The following is a 24,686-nucleotide window of genomic DNA, read 5'->3' on the forward strand; positions in this document are numbered from 1 at the left end:
ATGGACCAAAGAATTTTGTGGCTGGCATCTTTCCCAGTAATTTATCCGAATCCAATCGCTTCACAGGAACGTCACTGGCTTGGCGTTGTTGTGACGATCCTGTGACGTGTTTGCCCAGAGAAACCTGTTAATTTGACGGTGGTATCTTTGGTTGCCTAACCCTGACCCCTAACCCTCCCACTAACACACGTTTCCCACAGCCTAAACCTAACCCTATGTAGCCCCCCTCCCCCAGTAGCATAACCCTAGCCCTCCCCCTGCAGCCTAACCCTCCCCCTAGTGTTTAACCCTTAACCTTAAACCTAACCCCTAAACCTAATACTTACCATCTGGATTGTGGGGCTGTTATTATGAGCCCCAGCATCCTGACCCCCGGGATGTCAACTACATCCCCCCTGTAGGAATCTACTATATTAGTTGCTACTTCTTGTGCTTTGATTTTAGAATATATAATAGTTGCGTCCAACTCAGAATCCCGCCACCCTCGACAGTACCCGCCCCCTCATTAGATCACGCCCCAAATAGGGCTGCTTCCAGAAATTTCCCGGGCTGGTTTTCCAACCCAATCCGTCCCTGAGCAGCACTGACTGTGCTGCTGCATACAGTAACACCGGATCGTGGCAGTGAGCCTCAATCCGGGAACAAGTGTCACTGGACCCCATTCCCGGCAGGGTCACACTGACGCCCCCCCCCCCTTAATACAGCCCTGAGAGACAGGAGCTGGGTGCTTCAGTGTGATATTCTCCCGCAGCACCCGGCTTCTGTCATAGAAGAGGAGCTGACAGTGCTGACAGCCCAGTTTCCGGTGGCAGCCCAGCATCTCCAATGATGCTGGGCTGCCCCTTCAGTGAAGTCATTGGGATCCCCGCCCGAGGCCATGTCCCTTTATTTTAGGCCACGTCCCCTTTTTAATAATATGTCAGATACATAACACAGAATAGAGCCTGGGCAGTGAAAATAAATAAGACATCTGCATTAACCATGTAAAATACAATACCACATAAATAATTTGGAAACGGCAGTCTCCACATGATATCAGTAACTTAGGAAATGTCGCAGATATCTCCTGCATTAAATGCAAAATCACATTGTATGGGAATATTGCTGTAGTGCAATTTATCAAGCCCCGTAAACAAAAGCTTTCAGAGCTTGAACGTTATAGCTACCGCCATATAAAGATGACATTAGTCACTTTGCACCTGGGGAGGGGAACAAACTGGCTGGATGGGTGTTTTGATCCCTCCTCAGTCCAGCATGAACCGACTGTCATGCGCCGAAACCCAGTATCCTTCTCTGCTCTCCCCAGCCCCATGTAATGTATATCCTGCGCAGGACTGGCTCAAGGCATGTTCAACCAGTGCGGTTGATCAGGGGCGCCACCCCATAGCGGGCGCACCCCTCCCAACCATTCCTGATTTCAGCAGGACAGTCCCGTTTTTTGTGCACTGCCCCGCTGTTCCACCCGCGGGGCAAAGTCTCCTGCGGGTGGTTGGGAGGTTGGGCATCTTGACTGCCGTGCGGCGGTGTCGGCCCATAGTAGAGGAATGGATGCAGTGCGCATGTGTGCGGCTTTCATACAGTGCAGGAATAGGGCTGGGGGCAGCCCAGCTACTGACGGAGTGCTGGGCTCTCCCCCAGCCTGATGTTAACAGGAGGCGTGCCATACGCGCACGCCTCCAAATAGCGTCATGTAGGGGTGTTATATGGTAATTAGACCATGGCTCCAATTTTGGACACACGTGGCTTTACCGCGCGCATGTATGGGGCGACTAGATACCGTCCTGCACAGGGCGTGGCTCCCCCTGGAACCAGCCCTGATCCTGCATTTGCTTCTATCTTGTCCACTATTTAATGGCGCAGTAGTGTAGGAGCAGCAACTTGGCATCTCTCACTTGGCTCTAACCAACTCAGACATAGGTGCCCGTGTGCATGTAGGTTTATTAGCACCTATCAGAATGAAATTAATGCTCAGTTCATTGACATTTCTTTTCACTCCTGCCCAGTCCTTTGTCCAGAGGCACTGAAAGGAGGGGAGAGGAGCAGGTACTGATTAACCAGGCCCGGGCTTGCTAAAGGGGCCAGGCGGAGGCCTGAGTCTGCCACTTTCCCCCTTAGTACTGTCAGCGGCAGCAGCACCCAGTGAGTACAAAGAGGCTGCTGCTGCCACTGAGCGCAGCAGCAGTCTCCTCTGCCTGGACCTGCTATGAGGGGGAAGAGCGATCTCACTGGTCACACGCCCTCCCTGGATCTGCCCCTGGCTGAGGGACACAACGGCGCCCCCCTTTGGAGCCACGCCTTCTTACATTAGGCCATGCCCCCTTGTCAGTATCCGGGCTCAGCCAGGCTCTCTACAAACCGGTTTGTGTCACATTATACATGATGCATTCACTTCAGGACGGTTACTCTGCTCTCACTTCTGCACTGCAGGTATCTGCGTGCTACTCTTGTTCTCATGTATTTATTAGTATTCATCATGCCATCAATTGTCAGTGTGACTTACTTTGGCATTATTTAGTCTGTATTTAATTAGTTTGTTATTAAGGGCTCTATTTACTACAATCCGCATATTGAATGCGGATTGTAGTGTGATATTACCGAGTGAATTCGCATTGCAAATTCAGGCATTATCACAGGGATTTACTATAAATCCCTTGCAGGGACAGAGCTTGCGATAAAGCTCTGTCCCTGCGGATCCCATCCGCACTCTAGTCGCGGTATTTTCGGAAAAAATACCGCGACTAAGAGCCCGCGCATGCGCCGACCCAGAGTCGCTGCTACCCCCCACGATGCTAAGCCCCGCCCCCCGCAATCGCGGACCCCCGTGACACCCCCTCCCCCCCCCGTGACCCCCCCCTCCCTTCATTACACTTACCTGCATCCTCCTGGCCTCCGGTGATCTTCTCCGGGCTTCCCGATCAGGTGATCTCCCATACTGCACTGGGGCCCGATCACCTGATGACCGGGCAGCAGTGCACTGTGGGAGACCAGCTATCACCGGAGGCCCGATCACCGGTCCCTGGATTCAGGTAAGTAAAAGAAAAAATGTTTCAATTTTTTTTTTTTTTTTTTTTACAGCAATCAGCTTGCGGTCTGTTTAGACCACATAGCTGATTACTGGTACTGGCTCCCGCCTCTGCTCTCCCCGATAACCGGGGGAGACCCTGGATAACGCCACCTCCTGGTGGCGTTATTATCACAGGGCTTCCCCCGGTATTTCTTTACAATTTATTTTTAGTAACTATGGTTGGATCACATTTCCCAATGTGATCTGCTTTACTAAAAATAAGTGATACCTAGGGGTTGGAGTAGAATTTTACTAATTCTACTCCAATTGCCCTGTAATAACTATAGGTGAAACTAAAATAATGTGAAAAGGGTGTGAAAACACCCTTTTTCACTTTATTTTAGTAAAAATAATGTTAATAGAGCCCTATGTCTCAGTGCTGCTTAGGGTTATATTTATTAAAATATGTAGCCAACACCTGAATATTTAGAATCCTTACCGCTGCATATGGCAGGAATAAGGATTTTTTTTTCTTAAATTTATTAATTTAAATCGCTGCAACACGTGCTCCAATAAGTGTCTATGCCTGCGATCAGTACATACGCAATCAATTTATTTCCACCTATCATGCAATGCAGCGCATATGCAATAAAGAAAAGGGTGTGATGTGCATTGGGGTCTCCTGTCGCCCACTGGAGAGGGATTTTAACATCTCTCTCCAACATGGCTGCCACATTGCTAGGGATGGCCAATTAGCAGTCCCGTATCGATCTTTTGCATCAATGTGGGACTGCCATGTCTGCATTTAATGCAGAGGATAATCAGCAAAATAAAATTGTTCTTCCCTAAGATCGATATTATTTTTGCCCATGCGCCGTTAGGGTTTAAATAAAGCTTGTGCATTCACAGTTAAAAAAGAAGAAGAAAAGAAAATCTCATGCATAGGCAGTGGAGCGGGAGACACCGGAGACCAGGAAGTATATCGCTGCTGCCGTATCATGGTTTTCGGATCGGTTCTGCTAATACATCAAATCTCCAGAATCAATCCAAAAATCCTGATGCATCGGGCAAGGAAATCGATCATTTAAAAAAAAAAAAAAATCATCCCTATCCATTGATTGCAGTTAATGGTCTAGCAGCATCTAAAGATGGTGTTAGCCCACACATGCAAAGATCCACAAAGCAAATCTATGGGGACAGCTGATGCTAGGACTGGCGGCTAGAAAGCAGGAGATATCATCTGCTTTCTTTATTGGTAAATTTAAGGGATAATACATTTTGCATTTAAACATCAATTTCCACATATTGTATGGACAAAATTGTTTAATAAATAGCAAAGCCGTAACTAGACTTTTTGGTGCCCTGTGCCAGAAAGAGCATTGGCACCCCCTTCATTTTTCAAAGGGACATAATGCACCCAAAAAAGGGCCATGGCTTCATGGGGAAGGGCCAGGGAAGAGATAGGAGAGGCCAGGAGATGCTGGGGATGAAATAGCAGGAAGCTACAAGCAAGAATGATAATATACAGGAATTTGACAGGCCCAAACAACACCTGTGGTGCCCTGTGCGATGGCACCAGCCGTACTACCCTAGCTACGGCCCTGATAAATAGGCCCTCAAGAATGTACAGCAATCTCGTGCCGCTATGTAATAAAAGTGCCATCCACACTCACTTTTCCAGAATCATATGCAAAGTGTTATCCTTGTATTTGGCGGGTCAGGTAGGGGTAATCCAGCGCTGACCCCCAAAATTTGCTATTCTATGAGATTGAGACCTAGAGATATTAATCTGGAAGGAGGCACTAACTGCTAGTGAACCATCAGGCAACTAACTGATCACTCACCCCTAGGATCTGTCTAGTTTGTTACACTTATAAACTAGAATAAAAATACACAAATTGTTACATGTTCAATTCAAATGTTAATGCTACAGGTTCAATAACATCTTTATCATTCTCTTTAGATCAATGTGATATATTTGTCTTCACACTGTATATAGATCATCCCAGGGTCTGTTTGTTTAGAAAGCAGAAAGACTGGAAACTATACAACCTTAAGGACAGATCTACTGTATGCTAGGTTTTGTAAATAGAAAAACATATATCAAGAACCTCGTGATCTGCAGGAAATGTAAGCGTAAAAAAGCAGCTACTGTATGCTCACTCTCGCTGTCAGAGGGAAGTGAATGGATGTGTATTATTGCTGTATTGCGAAGTGAGAGAATAGCTTCTATACACAGCTCATCTGGGCTGTCCTTTAAGTACAGCACCGCCCTCTGGTGGAGCTTTAATAAAATGTGTATAAGAGTTGAGCAACGCTTCTTATTCAGGTCTGTGTAGGATGTGAAGACACTCAGCCAGTGGTGTATACCTTGGGAGGGCTTCAAACTGCTTGGAGCATGTGAAAAAGCTGGAGGAATTTTTCACACCTACAGGACCAGGTGAGTGTCCTAAACTTGTCAGGCTGAAGTCCTAAACTTGTCAGGCTCAGCATGTTTACTGTTGCAGTTATTCACTTTTTAAAAAAAATGTTTGACTGCAAGATCTGCAGTGTGAGCCAAATTCTTTTATTGTTTAACACTACTGAAGTGACATAATATATTATATGAGATCATCTTACATATAACATACAGTAGGTAATGTATTTGGCGGCAAGTTTTAATGTCATCATTATATTTGTACAGCAGGTGTGCCTACATAAACTAAATGGAAAATAAATAAATGTGCAAAATAGCAGAAGTTGTTTTGATGGTGTACATAACATAGATTTAGTATATATATTTTATACATCGGTTAGTAATGTATTTTATATCAGCATTCGCCACTTGATGTTTTATTCAATTGATTTTGTTTGAATGGATGCTGTCTTGAAATATTAATATTATAGAGCTGTTGTTGCCATTATAATTCTTATTTGGATTCAACAATTGATGGGTCAAGAGAGCACTGGATAAAACTCTACTGCAGAACTATCATTATTTGTATATCCTTCTAACTTTGTATTCTAATATTCTTTTCAGTGTAATTAAGTGACAGTTATAGCAGAGTGATCCAAATAAGATCAGAGAGGTATAAAATAAAATTGTGTGTGTATATATATATGTATATATATATATATATATATATATATATTCAGATATATTAATTCACTCACATAAATAGAAGCTAGATTTTGGTATACTGTTCACATATTCTTGCTATTTTGATCATGATCACTAGCCACACGTTCAGTACAAATACTTTGAGCGTCGCAGGAGACCGTCTTTAATGTATTCCCAGCATGGTCAATTAATATGCTATTGCAAGTATCATGTGTATAGTTATCTACACCTCATTCAACAGTGTATGCCACAGAGAGAGGATATTAAAGTGTATTTTACCACACACCTCTGTTACAAACAACCTGTTTTATTGTGTTAGTAATATACTGTACACATTTTTCTCTCGATCTTTGTGTCATAGATGTTCTAAGACAGCCCCAATCTTTGCTCCTTGAAGTCTTTAAACGGTTTAGATTGTTTCTCTGAGCGTAGACCTGAAGCGTTTACATTAAAAGAGAAGGAATGGAGCACTTGTTTTATAGTAATTAATACTAAAAGTATTCTGATATTTTTTTTTATTAAACTAAATGACATGGATGGTTATTTATTTAAAAATGAATAAGCCACATTGGTATGAAAATTTGTTGCCACCAGGAGCATGCATTATGGGACACACATACATGGATGGATGGACACACATACATTATGTTATTATTTTAAAACACACAGGGGTCTATTTACTAAGCTCTGTTAGGAGATAAAGTGAACAGTGATAAGGTACCAGCCAATCAGCTCCTAACTGCCATTTTTCAAACACAGACTGTGACATGGCAGTTAGGAGCTTATTGGCTGGTACCTTATCACTTTTCACTTATTCTCCTAACACAGCTTAGTAAATAGACCCCACAGACACTTAAAAGAAGACACACATCATGCATGAACCAGTTGTTGAATGTGACACAAAGACAATATTAATTAAGTACACAGACAAAAGAGTATGACTTTGAAGTGTGAGCTTATTGCACAAAGTACTTATAAGAGCGGAGGGAAACACAGGCTATCCATAGAGAGACTAACAAATACTTGGATGAGGAAGCCTATTTGACAAATATCACGGCGGTACTTGTACTACCACAATACCTATTCTGTCATCGCCCCCTCAGGATGGTAGTAATAGATTTATATCATTAGCATATGCTTTAGTCTTTTTTTTTAAATGTAAAGATTTTAAATATTATATATTTTTTTAATAAATGTAATTTGCGCCTGTGAAAGCTGATATCAGGAGGGTGTGGAGTATAGAAGGGAGTTGTGGGCAACTGAAAGCTCCTTCAAATGTGCATCCGGAGTACAGATAGGATGAGCGTAGAACAGACATACACTAAATGGGGAGAAATAAAAGAAGAAAGGGACAGAAACACAAACAAGGTGGGGGGTACAGACAAGGAGAGAGATTCACAAATTGGACAGAGAGGTGCACATACATACACACATACATGGTGGTGGGGGGGATCAGAAGCATACATGGTGAGACAGAGGGCGGGATGCAGGGAGAGGAAAAATGCGGGTTTGACCACACTTCTCATATGCACCAAGTGGTACATCCCCCCTGACTTCGGGTACATACCGCGGTTCATTACCGCAGTATGTACCAAGAATTTTGCAAAGGACATCTCTCCCGATAAGAGCTGTCCATTGCGATGCTGCCTGGTAGAGGGACTTACGGGTTCAACACCCAGAGGTCCTCCTGGCGACCTTCTGCGCATGTACATAATGCCGCGGGGGTTCAGCCTGGAGCGCCCCGATAAGAAGTCCATAGGCCTCTATGCGGTAACCCACCTGAGTGTATTGCATTCCGGTGCTTAATACATTTGGGGAATGCAGTAAAACCCCTGAAAACTGAATTAAGTGGGTTTTACCGCATTTTCCCTGTTAGTGCATCCCAGCCCGGGGCTTGGTTGCAGTGGGTAACGCCATCTTCCTATAGGCTTCTATTGGGAAAGTGCTGTGAGAGGGATCCAATTGGACCCCTCCCTGCACCCCCCGTGGTGCGTGCGTTCTTCTGCGACAGAGCGGTCCTTTGAGGGGATCGTCATGCAAACTGGCGTTACCAATGTCAGCATGCATGTGATGACTGGCGGAATGCATCCTGCTCAGAGAGAGATATATAAAACAAGCCTACCTGGTGAGAGCAGGGAATGAGGTAAATCATCTCACGTAGTATGCGTTCTCCTGTTCCGCTTTTACATTGTAACAGTCAGCATGCTCAAGAGTCATATTAAGCAGCAGGTGCTTACTGATTAAACACACTGGACCAAGAAATAGATAACTACATTGCCACTCGTCTAGTGCTGGAGGGAACGGGGTCTTCTGTCTCCGAACTAAGTTGCCACACGTTGACTTCTTTATAGCTGACAAACGGCAGCACATGGACCATGGTGTGGCTAGCATTAAGAGGTGGCGATTTGTGAACAAGGGCAGTTTCAGGGCAACTGGAATGCCTACCTAATCGGCCCAGGGCACAGAAGTGCGGTACTACGGTACTAGGCAAAGCTACAGGTTGTGAAAAAAAAGTGTCCACCTAATTTCCATTCTAATGAAACTGTAGAGAAAATAATGAAACTGAAATAAGTGTACAATGCAGAGGACTCACTAGACTTCCAGGAGACTTGGCAGGCCTCTTACTAATGTTCACAGAGCTCTTTCTTACACCTCAGATGATCTACCTAGTATATAATTATATTTTCTCTCTCATGTATGCACAGCTACCTATTCTTTCTCTATAGCATGTAACTGCCTCTCCTCTATGTAATGTACAATACTATGGGCGCCAGCCTCTCCTGTCTAGTGCAGGCATTCTCAGCCTGTAATACATGTACTCACGAAGGTACATCATACATATTAAAGGAGTACCTCCATCAGCTAATTTAAACAAATAATAATGATTTCATGCATAAGTAATGAATTCATGACAAGCAAAACAAATGAGTAACGGCAGTTTTTAAATCTTGAATGTATTAAAGTGTTAGTTGCCAAACATTTATGCACCTTCTGGGGTACTTGGAATAAATATAAACACTTTGCGTGGTGCTTGGAATAAATTGACATTACAATAGGAGACACTTGGCAAACATTTACCTTCATAGAAGGGGTACATGATATTAAAAGGTTGAGGATTTCAGTATTAATCTACCCATATTTCTTCTCACTATCAATCCCAGCTGCCTCCCTTCTGTAATGTACAGTATTCAGACTGTATCTCTCTGGTATAAGTAACTCCGAATGTTCTCCCAGCTGAGACATATGGGGGCCTATTCATCATCGGAGGCCATATGTCCCCCGATGATTAAGTAATGATCTCGCTATGAGGGATACATAAGTATTCAACTCGCAGCGGGGGAAACTTTGCATCAGAGCAATTCATTATTGCTCTGGTACGGGGACAGCTGTTCCGAAAAGCAGCTGTCCCCTCAGTATCACAACTACAGAAGTAGCTGCGTTACTTACCTCCTCCCCGTCGTCCCGGCCACACATGCGTGACCCGAGGGTACACATGCGCAAAGCCACTACGGAGGTAGTAAGGCGGCGGTGGGATCCGCTCGGATTCCTCTTCACTTCCCCGGAACTCCTTCCAATAGGAAGGAGCGGAGATCCGAGAACAAGCGCCATCTGAAGATGGCGCTTGTTCTCGCAAGCAAACTCCAAAAACTTTCAGTTTTCGGAGCTTGCTAAATAACACGTGGTCCCTTTGGAACCCCTGATGATAAATGGCCCGGTAACTAAAATATGCGGAAACTAGCGTTTCCGCATGGTTACCGGGCCATATATCATTGATGAATAGGTCACATGGAAATAAAAGCCTTCACTCTTTAATTTGATCAGCACAACAGAATGGATACTTTACCTCATAATTTAAGGTTCTGTGGGTTCTATTATCTAAGCAGTGTTAGGAGATGTGTTGCTCTTGTTTCTATGAGAAACAGTGCCAGTACTCAGGGAGAAGGTGCCAGTACTCAGGGAGAAGGTGCCGGTTCTCAGGGAGGTGGTGCTGGTATTCAGGGAGAAGGTGCCACCAGTGGCGTCACAAGGGGGGTGCGGGTGTCACACACCGAGGAGTGACACCAAGGTGCAGACTCCCCCTCAGAGACAGGAGCCGGGTGCTGCACTGTAGTATTAAGTGCAGCATTTATGCTCCTGACACTGTGAGGGAGCCGGCACTGCACACAGGGCAGTCTCCTGTACAAAGTAAGAAGCACAGGACTATGGGGGTTTGGGCTACGTGGCCACACCCCCTTCCTGCATGGCCAAGCCCCTTCCCACAAAACCAAGCCCCCTGGCAGCGAGGCCACACCCCCTTTTTGGCGGCTCAAGTCTTCACCACGCGCACAGCATTCATCCCAGCACCGCGTGACACCGTGGGGAGGGATGTCACTGGGTGCCAGTACCAGACCCTCCAACATGACCTGTCCCACCAGAAACAAAATGCTCTGCTGCTGGACTTCCCACTTAATTTATGATTACAGTCATCTGTGTTACACTACTTAATTGATGAGAGTTGTGTTTAAGCACAGGTGAGGGCCATCATAAATCAAGTGGGAAGTCCAGGACCAGAGCATTTTGTACCTGGTGGAATGGGTCGTGTTGGAGGGTATGCAGTACTCAGGGAGAAGGTGCTGGTACTCACCTAAAGTCACAGATTGATACAAGATGTATAGTAGCTGCCATTCTCCAGACCTATTTTACTAAATTCTGAAATTATTTAACCGATTTCTACCTGAGAATGAAAAATGACACCAAAAAAAGGTGGCGTTACCATCAGGAAAAAATATTGTTTTTATAAAAATAAATCCAAATCCATTATGTGCATAGGAGCAAGCAGAATATAGGCTGTATGCCTACAGTATGCCCTGCTCAACAATTGTCATGCTTGCTCCTCAATAGGACATCAGTTTTGGTTTACACATATATAGTGCACAAAGCACTATGTGAAACTTATTTTTTCAATAACCTGGTATGTCCTCATTGTGTATATATATCTATATATCTATATATACATTAGGGGTGTGCACCGGCCACTTTTCGTGTTTTGTGTTTTGGTTTTGGATCTGGATCTTTCTTCGTGTTTTGGATCTGGATTGGTTTTGCCAAAACCACCCTTCCGTGTTTTGGGTTCTGGGTTTTGTGTTTTGGATCTGTATTTTTTTTTAAAAAAGCATAAAAACAGCTAAAATCACAGAATTTGTTGGTTTCTCTGCTCCTATGCTATTATTAACCTCAATAACCTTAATTTCCACTCATTTCCAGTCTATTCTGAACACCTCACACCTCACAATAGTGTTTTCATGTCCAAAAGGTTGCACCGAGGTAGCTGGATGACTATGCTAAGCGACACGAGTGGGCGGCACAAACACGTGACCCATCTAGGAGTGACACTGCAGTGGCAGACAGGATGGCAGTTAGAAAAACTAGGCCCCAAACTGTACATAATGCAAAGAAAAAAAAGAAGTGCAAGATGGAATTGTCCTTGGGCCCTCCCACCCACCCTTATGTTGTATAAACAGGACATGCACACTTTAACAAATCAATCATTTCAGCGCCAGGGTCTGCCACACAACTGTGGCTGAAATGATTGGTTCGTTTGGGCCCCCACAAAACAAGCTGGCAATTAATGTGTCCCTGCACAAACTGGCTCTACGGAGGCAAGATGTCATCCTCATCCTCCTCATCCACCGATTCCTCACCCTCTTCAGTGTGTACATCCTCATCCTCACAGAGTATTAATTCGTCCCTGCTGGAACCACAGGTCCCTCTGTACGTTCTGGAGGCTGGTCTCCCTGGAAGAGTTGATAATTCATTTTATGAACATCATCTTCTCCACATTTTGTGGAAGCAACCTCCTACGCCTTTCGCTGACAAGGTTCCCGGCTGCACTAAACACTCTTTCGGAGTACACACTGGAGGGGGGGCAACTCAGGTAAAATAGAGCCAGTTTGTACAGGGACCTCCAAATTGCTTCTTTTTCCTGCCAGTACAGGTACGGACTGTCTGACATGCCTACTTGGATGCTGTCACCGATGTAATCCTTTAACAGACAGACGCACGCTTGTCGCTGCTGCTTTGAGGATTCAAGTGCGGCTACAACCCACACAATTCACAAAGACAGAAAAAAAAAAAGAATATTTTTATTGTTTGTGGAGCTCACTTTAAGGGTTACACCACCCTTTAACAGACAGACGCACGCTTGTCGCTGCTGCTTTGAGGATGCAAGTGCGGCTACAGCCCACACAATTCACAAAGACAGAAAAAAGAAGAAGAATATTTTAATTGTTTGTGTAGAACACTTTGAGGTGTCACCACCCTTTAACAGACAGACGCACGCTTGTCGCTGCTGCTTTAAGGATGCAGGTGCGGCTACAGCCCACACAATTCACAAAGACAGAAAAAAGAACAATATTTTTATTGTTTGTGTAGCACACTTTGAGGGTGTCACCACCCTTTAACAGACAGACGCACGCTTGTCGCTGCTGCTTTGGTCCTCCATTTATGTTATATTGATATATATACGTGCGGCTAAAGCGCACACAAACACAGAAAATATTATTTTATTTTTGCTGGAGAGTAGTGCACTTTGTGGGTTACACCACCCTTTAAGAAATGAGCCAGCCGGCTCTTTACTTATGGGACACAGGCGCACGCTTGGCGCTGCTCCTTTGTTGATGCACGTGCAGCCACAGTGCACACAATTCACAAACACAGAAAATAATTTTTTTTTTGGTTTGGACTGGAGTGTACTTTCGGGGGTTACAGCACCCTTAACGGTCAAGCCAGCCGGCCCTTTACTTATGACACAGGCGCACGCTTGGCACTACTTTGTTGATGCACGTGCGGCTACTGCGCACACAATTCACAAACACAGAAAATATTTTTTTTTTAGGTTTGGACTGGAGTGTACTTTCGGGGGTTACAGCACCCTTAACGGTCAATCCAGCCGGCCCTTTACTTATGACACAGGCGCACGCTTGACACTACTTTGTTGATGCACGTGCGGCTACTGCGCACACAATTCACAAACACAGAAAATAATTTTTTTTTGGTTTGGACTGGAGTGTACTTTCGGGGGTTACAGCACCCTTTAACGGTCAAGCCAGCCGGCCCTTTACTTATGACACAGGGGCACGCTTGGCACTACTTTGTTGATGCACGTGCGGCTACTGCGCACACAATTCACAAACACAGAAAATAATTTTTTTTTAGGTTTGGACTGGAGTGTACTTTCGGGGGTTACAGCACCCTTAACGGTCAAGCCAGCCGGCCCTTTACTTATGACACAGGCGCACGCTTGGCACTACTTTGTTGATGCACGTGCGGCTACTGCGCACACAATTCACAAACACAGAAACTAATTTTTTTTTTGGTTTGGACTGGAGTGTACTTTCGGGGGTTACAGCACCCTTAACGGTCAAGCCAGCCGGCCCTTTACTTATGACACAGGCGCACGTTTGGCACTACTTTGTTGATGCACGTGCGGCTACTGCGCACACAATTCACAAACACAGAAAATAATTTTTTTTTTGGTTTGGACTGGAGTGTACTTTGGGGGTTACAGCACCCTTTAATGGTCAAGCCAGCCGGCCCTTTACTTATGACACAGGCGCACGCTTGGCACTACTTTGTTGATGCACGTGCGGCTACTGTGCACACAATTCACAAACACAGAAAATAATTTTTTTTTTGGTTTGGACTGGAGTGTACTTTCGGGGGTTACAGCACCCTTAACGGTCAAGCCAGCCGGCCCTTTACTTATGACACAGGCGCACGCTTGGCACTACTTTGTTGATGCACGTGCGGCTACTGCGCACACAATTCACAAACACAGAAAATAATTTTTTTTTTGGTTTGGACTGGAGTGTACTTTCGGGGGTTACAGCACCCTTAACGGTCAAGCCAGCCGGCCCTTTACTTATGACACAGGCGCATGCTTGGCACTACTTTGTTGATGCACGTGCGGCTACTGCGCACACAATTCACAAACACAGAAAATATATTATTTTTTTAGCACTTGGGGGGAGCACCCCTGATGGACAGAGCACCCCCTGGACAACACTACAGCACTCCTTTAGGACTGGGACACTGCACAGGACTTTGGAGTGGACACAGCCCCTATGGAGAACTGACTGCACAACACAGTCCAGCCAGCCCCTATGGACTTTGAAGTAGTGGACACAGCCCCTATTAACAACAGCAGCACAGCACAACACAGCCAGCCCCTATGGACTTTGAAGTAGTGGACAACAGCAGCACTACACTACACTACACTACACAGCCCTAACTCCCACCCTCCCTCTTCACTGTCCACAGCCGAGTGAGAAAATGGCGCCGACGCGGGTACCTTATATAGGATCCAAACCCCGCGAGACTCGGAAGGCGGGATGATGAAGTTTTGCCTCGATTTCAGATCCGAGTCAGGCGGGAAAAGTCGAGCCTGACTCGGATCGGACTCGGATCGGGGGGGCTCGGGGGGGTTCGGATTTCAGAAATCCGAACCCGCTCACCCCTAATATACATATATATATATATATATATATGTACATATATATATATATATGTACATATATATATATATATATATATATATATATATATGTACATATATATATATATATATATACACACACACTATATAGACAAAAGTAATTGGACACTGACAGCAAGTAGATCAACCAGATTTTATTGACGTCAGTACTTTGCAGATACACCAGGTGCAGTGATCACAGCAAACAATCTTATTGGCATGTCTTGCCATTCCACCTTTAGTACAGCAACCAACTGTGACACTGAAGAAGGTTGAGTCGACCTAGAACGTACCCGTCGCTCCAATTCATCCCAGAGGTTCTCAATGGGGGTCAAGATCTGGATTCTGAGCTGCAAGTCCATCCGTGTTACCGAATTTTCTGTATACCAGTCCAGCGCCACTCTGGAAACATGACAGTTGGCATTGTTGTCCTGATAAAAACATTAGTTGTTTCCATAGAACTCAAGTGCATGGGCCTCTCTATGAAGTGTTCTTGTCAAAACCGCCACATTGATGGTCATTTGGAACTCGTGTGCAATGGTATGCATGGGACCATTTCACTTGAGCGGGGGTGTCCAATCATTTTTGTCTACATAGGCCCGTATTCATTTAGAAGCGAAAAGCCGAGATCCACAAAATACTATCGCTGATTGCGACTTTTTCACCAGTCGAAAAAATATTGCCTTATTCAATTGCATCCCTCTTTTTGTGCACCCGAAAACGCAATGCAATGTAATAGGCGAAAAAGATTCGCGTCAGAATAGGTTGAGAAAAAAAGTGCAAAATCGCTATTTTGGGGTGCAAAGGTGGGGAAACCACTAGGCACCCTTGGGACAGCCCCCCGAAGGATAACTGCATCAAAAAAAAAACAACTAAAAAAAATAGAGGAACACCCCAAAAAAACACTTTGAAAAGGGGGGTGAAAAAGTGCAAAGTGGGGGTACAAACTTAAAAACTAGCGAAATAGACTTTTGGTGGGTCTACAAGTATGGGTGAGGTGTTTTATGGATTGCAGGTGCTTGCTTCAGGTGCGTTTTCTAAAGTTTTTTGAAAATTTATTTTAGCGACTTCAAACCATGCTTGCACCCATTTTCATGTACCCCAAATTCGACAGGACTACTTATTTTCACCCAAAAAAATACTTAATGCTATTCTTCACCACTTGTGCAAAGACGCTAATTAGAAGAAATTGACACACCTTATGTACCCCAAATAACTTTATTAGGGCAATTCGGGGGGCATGTACATTGATCCCCAATGTTAGTGCATCTTTTAGGGGGTGTCAGGCTGATTTCCCCAATTCTATCAGCACTTTTCGTCTGGTTTGCATCCGCCTGGTTGCGGCTTCGCGTCTTTTGGAATTGAATAGGGCGAATCGTGGTACCTGCTCGATAAGTTTCCGTGGCTAAATTACGCAATGTAGGTGAAAAGTCCGGCAGGTGAAAAAGTATCGCGGGTGCTAAACTAATTGAATACGGGCCATAGTGTGTGCATGTATATATATGTGTGTGTGTGTGTAATAAGTACAGTTTGGAATATAATGGTGAGTGCTGAGTTTGTATGATTTATATATATATATATAAATATTAGGGGTGAGCGGGTTCGGATTTCTGAAATCCGAACCCCCCCGATCCGAGTCCGATCCGAGTCAGGCTCGACTTTTCCCGCCTGACTCGGATCTGAAATCGAGGCAAAACGTCATCATCCCGCCTTCCGAGTCTCGCGGGTTTTGGATCCTATATAAGGTACCCGCGTCGGCGCCATTTTCTCACTCGGCTGTGGACAGTGAAGAGGGAGGGTGGGAGTTAGGGCTGGCTGGGCTGTGTAGTGTAGTGTAGTGCTGCTGTTGTCCACTACTTCAAAGTCCATAGGGGCTGGCTGTGTTGTGCTGTGCTGCTGTTGTTAATAGGGGCTGTGTCCACTACTTCAAAGTCCATAGGGGCTGGCTGGACTGTGTTGTGCAGTCAGTTCTCCATAGGGGCTGTGTCCACTCCAAAGTCCTGTGCAGTGTCCCAGTCCTAAAGGGGTGCTGTAGTGTTGTCCAGGGGGTGCTCTGTCCATCAGGGGTGCTCCCCCCAAGTGCTAAAAAAATATTATATTTTCTGTGCTTGTGAATTGTGTGCGCAGTAGCCGCACGTGCATCAACAAAGTAGTGCCAAGCGTGCGCCTGTGTCATAAGTAAAGGGCCAGCTGGCTTGACCGTTAAAGGGTGCTGTAACCCCCAAAGTACACTCCAATCCAAACCAAAAAAAAAAATTATTTTCTGTGTTTGTGAATTGTGTGCGCAGTAGCCGCACGTGCATCAACAAAGTAGTGCCAAGCGTGCGCCTGTGTCATAAGTAAAGGGCCGGCTGGCTTGACCGTTAAAGGGTGCTGTAACCCCCAAAGTACACTCCAGTCCAAACCAAAAAAAAAATTATTTTCTGTGTTTGTGAATTGTGTGCGCAGTAGCCGCACGTGCATCAACAAAGTAGTGCCAAGCGTGCGCCTGTGTCATAAGTAAAGGGCCGGCTGGCTTGACCGTTAAAGGGTGCTGTAACCCCCAAAGTACACTCCAGTCCAAACCAAAAAAAAATATATTTTCTGTGTTTGTGAATTGTGTGCGCAGTAGCCGCACGTGCATCAGCAAAGTAGTGCCAAGTGTGCGCCTGTGTCATAAGTAAAGGGCTGGCTGGCTTGACCGTTAAAGGGTGCTGTAACCCCCAAAGTACATTCCAGTCCAAACCAAAAAAATATATATTTTCTGTGTTTGTGAATTGTGTGCGCAGTAGCCACACGTGCATCAACAAAGTAGTGCCAAGCGTGCGCCTGTGTCATAAGTAAAGGGCCGGCTGGCTTGACCGTTAAAGGGTGCTGTAACCCCCAAAGTACACTCCAGTCCAAACCAAAAAAATATATATTTTCTGTGTTTGTGAATTGTGTGCGCAGTAGCCGCACGTGCATCAACAAAGTAGTGCCAAGCGTGCGCCTGTGTCATAAGTAAAGGGCCGGCTGGCTTGACCGTTAAAGGGTGCTGTTACCCCCAAAGTACACTCCAGTCCAAACCAAAAAAATATATATTTTCTGTGTTTGTGAATTGTGTGCGCAGTAGCCGCACGTGCATCAACAAAGTAGTGCCAAGCGTGCGCCTGTGTCATAAGTAAAGGGCCGGCTGGCTTGACCGTTAAAGGGTGCTGTAACCCCCAAAGTACACTCCAGTCCAAACCAAAAAAATATATATTTTCTGTGTTTGTGAATTGTGTGCGCAGTAGCCACACGTGCATCAACAAAGTAGTGCCAAGCGTGCACCTGTGTCATAAGTAAAGGGCCGGCTGGCTTGACCGTTAAAGGGTGCTGTAACCCCCAAAGTACACTCCAGTCCAAACCAAAAAAATATATATTTTCTGTGTTTGTGAATTGTGTGCGCAGAAGCCGCACGTGCATCAACAAAGTAGTGCCAAGCGTGCACCTGTGTCATAAGTAAAGGGCCGGCTGGCTTGACCGTTAAAGGGTGCTGTAACCCCCAAAGTACACTCCAGTCCAAACCAAAAAAATATATATTTTCTGTGTTTGTGAATTGTGTGCGCAGTAGCCGCACGTGCATCAACAAAGTAGTGCCAAGCGTGCGCCTGTGTCATAAGTAAAGGGCCGGCTGGCTTGACCGTTAAAGGGTGCTGTAACCCCCAAAGTACACTCCAGTCCAAACCAAAAAAATATATATTTTCTGTGTTTGTGAATTGTGTGCGCAGTAGCCGCACGTGCATCAACAAAGTAGTGCCAAGCGTGCGCCTGTGTCATAAGTAAAGGGCCGGCTGGCTTGACCGTTAAAGGGTGCTGTTACCCCCAAAGTACACTCCAGTCCAAACCAAAAAAATATATATTTTCTGTGTTTGTGAATTGTGTGCGCAGTAGCCGCACGTTCATCAACAAAGTAGTGCCAAGCGTGCGCCTGTGTCATAAGTAAAGGGCCAGCTGGCTTGACCGTTAAAGGGTGCTGTAACCCCCAAAGTACACTCCAGTCCAAACCAAAAAAATATATATTTTCTGTGTTTGTGAATTGTGTGCGCAGTAGCCGCACGTGCATCAACAAAGTAGTGCCAAGCGTGCGCCTGTGTCCCATAAGTAAAGAGCCGGCTGGCTCATTTCTTAAAGGCTGGTGTAACCCACAAAGTGCACTACTCTCCAGCAAAAATAAAAAAATATTTTCTGTGTTTAGCCGCACGTATATATCAAATCGATATAACATAAATGGAGGACCAAACTTTCTCCGATAAGAATAAAATAGAGAAAGATCAAGAACCACTTCCTCCTAGTGCTGAAGCTGCTGCCACTAGTCATGACATAGACGATAACATGCCATCAACGTCGTCTGCCAAGGCCGATGCCCAATGTCATAATAGAGGGCACATACAATCCCAAATGACAAAGTTCAGGAAAATGACCTTGAAAAAAACATTTAAATCAGCTGAAGAGAAACGTAAACTTGCCAATATGCCATTTACGACACGGAGTGGCAAGGAACGGCTAAGGTTGATCCCTAGTATGTTCATGACTAGTGGTTCAGCTTCACATGACGATGGAAGCCCTCCTCCCACTAAAAAAATCAAAAGAGTTAAGCTGGCAAAAGCACAGCGAAGAACTGTGCTTTCTAAGAAGATATCACAAATCCCCAAGGAGGGTCCAAGTGTGGTGGTGGTTGCGATGCCTGACCTTACCAGCACTGGACGGGAAGAGGTGGCTCTTTCCACCATTTGCACGCCCCCTGCAAGTGCTGAAAGGAGCACCCACAGTCCACTTGCTGATATGCAAATTGAAGATGTCACTGTTGAAGTACAACAGGATGAGGATACTGGTGTAGCTGGCGCTGAGGAGGAAGTTGGCGAGGAGGATTCTGATGGTGATGTGGTTTGTTTAAATCAGGCTCCGGGGGAGACAGTTGTTGTCCGTGGGATGAAAAAGCCCATCACCGTCATGCCTGGGCAGAAGACCAAACATTCCACCTCTTTGGTCTGGCAATATTTCTATCCAAATCCGGACAACAACTGTCTTGCCATATGTACCTTATGTAAAGGTGGAATAAGTAGGGGTAGGGACGTTAACCACCTAGGAACATCCTCCCTTATACGGCACCTGCAGCGCGTTCATAATAAGTTACTGTCAAGTTCAGAAACTTTGGCTGAGACCGTAAGCAGTCCAGGGACACCTAAATCCCGTTGTCCTGTTGTATCCAAGCGCCTGCAAACCACACCGTCAACTCCCTCCTCGTCAATTTCCTCCTTAGTCAGGATCGGAAGTAGTCCTGCAGGCCATGTCACTGGCATGACTGACTCTCCTAACCGGGATTCCTCCGGAGGATCCTGCATTGCTACGCCTCCTGCTGCCGCTGCTGCTGTTGCTGCTGCTGGGAGTCGTTCATCATCCCAGAGAGGAAGTAGGAACACCACTACTTTTACTAAACAATTGACCCTCCAACAGTCCTTAGCGAGGAGGATGAAGTACGACAGCAGTCATCCTGAAGCAAAACGTATAACTGAGGCCTTGACTGCTATGTTGGTGTTAGACGTGCGTCCGGTATCCGCCATTAGTGCAGTGGGATTTAGACAATTGCTGGAGGTAGTGTGTCCCCGGTTCCAAATCCCGTCTAGATTCCACTTCACTAGGCAGGCGATACCGAGACTGTACAGAAACGTCAGAAAAAGTGTCCTCAGTGTCCTGAAAAATGCCGTTGTACCCAATGTCCACTTAACCACGGACATGTGGACAAGTGGAACAGGGCAGACTAAGGACTATATGACTGTGACAGCCCACTGGGTAGATGTATCACCTTACGCAGCAACAGCAGCAGCGTCACCAGTCGCAGCATCTCAGAAACGCCAGCTCGTTCCAAGGCAGGCTACGCTGTGTATCACCGGTTTCAGTAAGAGGCACACCGCCGACAACCTCTTAGAGAAACTGAGGGAAATCATCGCCCAGTGGCTTACCCCACTTAGACTCTCCTGGGGATTTGTCATATCTGACAACACCACCAATATTGTGCGGGCATTACATCTGGGCAAATTCCAGCACGTCCCATGTTTTGCTCACACAATAAACTTGGTGGTGCAGAATTTTCTGAAAAGCGACAGGGGCGTGCAGGAGACGCTTATTTCAGGCCACTTTCGCCATTCAGCGACTGCGTGCCGAAGACTGGAGCGCCAGCAAACACTCTTGAACCTGCCCCGCCATCACCTGAAGCAAGAGGTTGTGACGTGGTGGAACTCAACCCTCTATATGCTTCAGAGGATGGAGGAGCAGCAAAAGGCCATTCAAGCCTATACATCCACCTATGACATAGGCAAAGGAGGGGGTATGCACCTGACTCAAGCGCAGTGGAGAATGATTTCCGTGTTGTGCAAGGTTCTCCACCCCTTCGAACTTGCCACACGTGAAGTCAGTTCAGATACTGCCAGCTTGAGTCAGGTCATTCCCCTCATCAGGCTTTTGCAGAAGCAGCTGGAGAAAGTGAAGGAGGAGCTAAGACGGAGCGATTTCGCTCGGCATGTGGGACTTGTGGATGAAGCCCTTCATTCGCTTTGCCAGGATTCCAGGGTGGTCAATCTGTTGAAATCAGACCACTACATTTTGGCCACCGTGCTCGATCCTAGGTTTAAAGCCTATGTGGTGTCTCTCTTTCCGGCCGACACAAGCCTGCAGAGGTGCAAAGACCTGCTGGTGAACACACTGTCAGCTGAAGCGGAACGTGACACATCAACAGCTCCTTCTTCATTTTCTCCCGCAACTGGGGCTGCCAGGAAAAAACTTAGGTATCCTAAGCAACCCGCTGGCGGTGATGCAGGGCAGGCAGGACCAAGTTTGGACATCTGGTCCGGACTGAAGGACCTGGCAACAATTTCTGACATGTCTACTGTCACTGCATATGATACTGTCACCATTGACAGAATGGTGGAGGATTACATCGGTGACAGCATCCAGTACCTGTACTGGCAGGAAAAAGAGGCAATTTGGAGGCCCCTGTACAAACTGGCTCTATTTTACCTGAGTTGCCCCCCCCCTCCAGTGTGTACTCCGAAAGAGTGTTTAGTGCAGCCGGGAACCTTGTCAGCGAAAGGCGTAGGAGGTTGCTTCCATAGAATGTGGAGAAGATGATGTTCATCAAAATGAATTATCAGCTCTTCCAGGGAGACCAGCCTCCAGAACGTACAGAGGGACCTGTGGTGGTGGATTCAAGTGGGGACGAGTTAATACTTTGTGAGGATGAGGATGTACACACTGAAGAGGGTGAGGAATCGGTGGATGAGGAGGATGAGGATGACATCTTGCCTCCGTAGAGCCAGTTTCTGCAGGGACACATTAATTGCCAGCTTGTTTTGTGGGGGCCCAAACGAACCAATCATTTCAGCCACAGTTGTGTGGCAGACCCTGGTGCTGAAATGATTGGTTTGTTAAAGTGTGCATGTCCTGTTTATACAACATAAGGGTGGGTGGGAGGGCCCAAGGACAATTCCATCTTGCACCTCTTTTTTTTCTTTGCATTATGTACAGTTTGGGGCCTAGTTTTTCAAACTGCCATCCTGTCTGCCACTGCAGTATCACGCCTAGATGGGTCACGTGTTTGTGCCGCCCACTCGTGTCGCTTAGCATAGTCATCCAGCTACCTCGGTGCAACCTTTTGGACATAAAAACACTATTGTGAGGTGTGAGGTGTTCAGAATAGACTGGAAATGAGTGGAAATTAAGGTTATTGAGGTTAATAATAGCATAGGAGCAGAAAAACCTACAAATTCTGTGATTTTAGCTGTTTTTATGCTGTTTTTCAAAAAAATACAGATCCAAAACACAAAACCCAGAACCCAAAACACGGAAGGGTGGTTTTGGCAAAACCAATCCAGATCCAAAACACGAAGAAAGATCCAGATCCAAAACCAAAACACGAAAAGTGGCCGGTGCACACCCCTAATATATATATATATATATATATATATATATGTATAATTTACTATAAACTATCTCATGCACAGTACCTGTTTTGTTTATGATATTTATACACTGAGGGATACAATATTCTAGGCTTCCTCTCCTATGTAATTGGACACTGCCATTATTAACATGTCTGTATACAGTAATAAATATCCGTTCAGTACTGTATGTGATCATTGCTATAATTGTGATTGCTCTATTGCTTTCTCATACATTACACAATTCCCTGGCTATGTCTGCCTGTGTACAGTAGTCATCTGTAAAGTGGTTGTTTCCCTCTCTGTGTTACTCAGCTCTGTCCAACCCACAATTATTGATCACTCTGTCTTATGCATATTTCTCTCTATGAGTTTATATGCCAACCTGGTTATTTATAAAGGCATTAGATGCTTGTATGTCTCTCTGAATATATACTAAAATCTCTCTTCTGCTGTAATGGCTGTGTTCAGTGGCGGGCTGGGCCGGGAGGCACGGTGCCATGTGCCCCCCGGGCCGCAGCGTCATGCGGGCGCGGGCCGGTGCAGTCTGTGTCACTGTGACACAGACTGCACCGCATGTCCGGTCAGCGCTACACAGCACAAACACACAGCCGCCGGAGCCGGCAGCTGTGTGTTTGCTGTAATCAGCAGCCGCTGAGAGTCTGTCAGGCTCTCATCGGCTGCCGCTGCTCCCACTGCGGAAGCCATCTTCCGGCTCCCGCAGTGGGTAATGGGAGAGCCGTCGTCATGACGACGTCTCTCCCATAATGCAAAGCGGCCAGAGGAGCCGGTGGAAGCGTCGGGACCAGGAGCGGGAGTTTCAGGTAAGTGTTTTTTTTTTTCTAAATTAAGTCTCTCTCTACTGGGGGCACTACTAAGGGGGGGGGATTACTATGGGGGCACTACCAGGGGGGGATTACTACTGGGGGCACTACCAGGAGGGTGGATTACTACTGGGGGCACTACAAGGGGGGGACTACTACTACTGGGGGAACTACAAGGGGGGACTACTACTACTACTGGGGGCACTACAAGGGGAGGGGACTACTACTAGGGGCACTGCATAGGGGGGAGGGAACTACTACTAGGGGCACTACATAGGGGGAGGGGACTACCACTGGGGGCACTGCGAGGGACCACTGCTGGGGGCTCTATTTAAAGGGCAATACTGGGGGTACTGCATAGGGGGGAGACTACAACTGGGGCCACTATTTAAGGGACATTGCATAAGGGTTACCACTACTGGGGGCACTGCATGGGGGGGTGGACTGCTACTGGGGGCACTGCATAGGGGGTACCACTATTGGGGGCACTATATAAGGGGCTTACTACTGGGGGCACAAGGGGCACTGAACAGGGGGGACCACTACTGGGGGCACAAGGGGCACTGCATAGGGGGGGATCACTACTGGGGGAACTACTGGAGGCCTGCATAAGGGTGTTATCTCCTGTGGCACACGGGGGCACTGCATATGGGCACTACGACAGGGGGCTGCCCCTAATCTTTATTTTTACCTTACATTAATCCCATATGGACCCGCCTCCTCCCTGAAACACTTGAGGGGGGGCGGCGCCGTAGCATGCACGTTCTTCGGGCACCCTGGCTACACGCTACTCCTCTGCCAGGGCCGCCTGCATGCATTTGCCCCCCAGGCTAAAAGTTGCCAGCCTGCCCCTGGCTGTGTTTGACTAAACCTCTGAGTAACCTACCATCTTCACAGCCTACAGTATTCTTCCACTGTATCTGAAACAGACACCATTCAAATCTTATATCAAATTTTTATCACATTGGTAAATTATATCTATCATGGTGTCTTTGTCTTAGTGATTATTGTGCAGTTTTCCATGTGCTCTAGTTACATTGCACGTTTACCAGTACAATCTAGTGTAACGGCAGTGTGCGCCAGCACATGAGAAATTGTTATACCACTTTCTAAAAGTTAAGAATGCAATAGCGGGAATGTTGTTGCGCTACAGGAGTTTGATACGATATCCCAGCGGTGACAATACCGGCAGTGGAATCCCGTTGGCTAAAATCCTACAAATTTTTATCAGTGTTCTAACTTGAATTCTAACCCACCCCTCCCGCAGCCTAACCCTAACTGTCCCCTTCGGTAGCCTAACCCTAACCATCCC

At 46.1% G+C, this 24,686-nt stretch overlaps 1 protein-coding gene across 1 annotated transcript in view; it reads left to right on the forward strand.

Moving 5' to 3' along the window:
• Positions 1-5,367: 5,367 nt before the first annotated feature.
• The window catches only part of NMUR1 (neuromedin U receptor 1), a 76,185-nt gene continuing 56,866 nt past the window's right edge, over positions 5,368-24,686 (forward strand). Inside the window, exon 1 of the mRNA XM_088467448.1 lies at positions 5,368-5,444. The gene's annotated coding sequence lies outside the window, so the exon portion shown is untranslated. The remainder of the gene's footprint in view (positions 5,445-24,686) is intronic.

This window comes from Taudactylus pleione, unplaced genomic scaffold (assembly GCF_031769625.1).
Source record: "Taudactylus pleione unplaced genomic scaffold, aTauple2 ptg000010l, whole genome shotgun sequence".
NCBI lineage: Eukaryota > Metazoa > Chordata > Amphibia > Anura > Myobatrachidae > Taudactylus > Taudactylus pleione.